At 47.0% G+C, this 2,380-nt stretch overlaps 1 pseudogene; it reads left to right on the top strand.

The window, feature by feature from the left end:
* The first annotated feature begins 400 nt into the window (after positions 1–400).
* Positions 401–1,172, top strand: LOC100445822 (chloride intracellular channel protein 4-like; annotated as a pseudogene).
* Positions 1,173–2,380: the final 1,208 nt, after the last annotated feature.

The raw sequence follows: 2,380 nt of genomic DNA on the forward strand, positions 1-2,380 counted from the left end.
TGCCTCAGCCTCCTGAGTAGCTGGGATTACAGGCGCCCACGACCACGCCCAGCTAAATTTTTTTTGTGTTTTTAGTAGAGATGGGGTTTCACCATGCTGGCCAGGCTGGTCTCGAACTCCTGACCTTGTGATCCGCCCAACTCGGCCTCCCAAAGTGCTGGGATTACAGGCGTGAGCCACCGCGCCCGGCCAATATCAAGTAAGTTTTTAAGATGATCAACTTTGGTCGTGCGCAGGGCGTGGGGAGGTGCTGAGGAGCCGAGGCCGCGGCCAGTTAGACGCCGTACTGTCCAGCGAGCACTACGGCGGGAGCCGGCAGTCGGAGTAGCCTTGGAGCAGGAGCAGCAGCAGCAGCAGCAGCCGCAGCCGTCGCCGTTTGCGGAGCGCAGCCGAGCCGGCAATGGCGTTGTGGATGCCGCTGAACGGGCTGAAGGAGGAGGACAAAGAGCCCCTCATTGAGCTCCTCGTCAAAGCTGGCAGTGATGGTGAAAGCATAGGAAACTGCCCCTTTTCCCAGAGGTTCTTCATGATTCGTTGACTCAAAGGAGTTGTATTTAGTGTCACAACTGTTGACCTGAAATGGAAGCCTGCAGACCTTCAGAACAGCTCCCAGGACCCACCAACCATTTATAAGTTTCAACAGTGAAGTCAAAACGGATGTAAGTAAGATTGAGGAATTTCTTGAAGAAGTCTTATGCCCTCCCAAGTACTTAAAGCTTTCACCAAAACACCCAGAATCAAATACTGCTGGAATGGACATCTTTGCCAAATTCTCTGCATTTATCAAGAATTGAAGGCGAGAGGCTAATGAAGCACTGGAGAAGGATCTCCTGAAAACCCTGCAGAAACTGGATAAATATCTGAATTCTCCTCTCCCTGATGAAATTGATGAAAATAGTATAGAGGACATTAAGTTTTCTACACGTAAATTTCTGGATGGCAATGAAATGACATTAGCTGATTGCAGCCTGCTGCCCAAACTGCATATTGTCAAGGTGGTGGCCAAAAAATATCACAACTTTGATATTCCAAAAGAGATGACTGGCATCTGGAGATACCTAACTAATGCATACAGTAGGGACGAGTTCATCAATACCTGTCCCAGTGATAAGGAGGTTGAAATAGCATATAGTGATGCCAAAAGACCCACCAAGTAAAATCGCATTTATGAAAGAGATGTCTTCGTGTCCTCCCCTAAGAATATGCTTTTCCTAACAGGCTACTCTTCTTCTTATAGAGTAGAAATTGTATTTTGCACGAACATGTAGTTATTGAGGATTAGGATCAAGGATAGATAAGGTATAGTAGTTATCTTAAAATATACACTCCTTGACCGGGTGCGGTGGCTCATGCCTGTAATCCCAGCACTTTGGGAGGCTGAGGCGGGCAGATCACCTGAGGTCAGGAGTTCAAGACCAGCCTGGCCAACATGGTGAAACCCCATCTCTACTAAAAAAAAAAAAATTAGCAGGGCGCGGTGGTGCGCGCCTGTAATCCCAGCTACTTGGGAGGCTGCAGCTGCAGAATCGCTTGAACCTGGGAGGCAGAGGTTGCAGTGAGCCGAGTTCACGCCACTGCACTCCAGCCTGGGAGACAGAGCGAGATTGCATCTCAAAAAAAAAATATATACACACACACACACACACACACACACACACTCCTAAGCAGTATTATTTTAAAATCCTTTTACCCTGCCTACCTCTGTACCCATGTTCCCCTCTTTTTAATTTGGAGACACTCCACCACAAACTTTTCACTTTAGAGGTAGCTTGCCATCTCTCAGGAGCCCTCACCATTGTGTCCATTCACTGTGTGTAGATGGCAGAATTTTGAGGTGCAATGTCTGTTTAAATAGTAGCTACGACTTTATCAGGCAACCCCAAACTGGTGCATAATGCATGGTATAAGGAATATTTATGTATTTTTTGGATTTTTGTAATATTTAGCGCAGGGTGGAGGGCTAACAGAGGAAAGAGCTCCGTTCTTCAAACTAGAGTGATGAAAATTCACTCTGAAACTCAAAGTATTTTCTTTTCTTTTTTTTTTTTTTTGAGATGGAGTCTCGCTCTGTCGCCCAGGCTGGAGTGCAATGGCACGGTCTTGGCTCACTGCAACCTCCTCTTCCCGGGTTCAAGAGATTCTCCTGCCTCAGCCTCTCGAGTAGCTGGGATTACAGGCACCCACCACCGCGCCCGGCTAATTTTTGTATTTTTAGTAGAGATGGGGTTTCACCATCCTAGGCAGCCTGATCTTGAACTTGTGACCTTGTAATCCACCCTCCTCGTCCTCCCAAAGTGCTAGGATTACAGGCATGAGCCACTGCGTTTGGCCCAACTCAGAGTATTTTCATTTTGGATATTTATTCTCTTGTTTTTTATTA

This window comes from Pongo abelii, chromosome X (genome assembly GCF_028885655.2).
Source record: "Pongo abelii isolate AG06213 chromosome X, NHGRI_mPonAbe1-v2.0_pri, whole genome shotgun sequence".
Lineage (NCBI taxonomy): Eukaryota > Metazoa > Chordata > Mammalia > Primates > Hominidae > Pongo > Pongo abelii.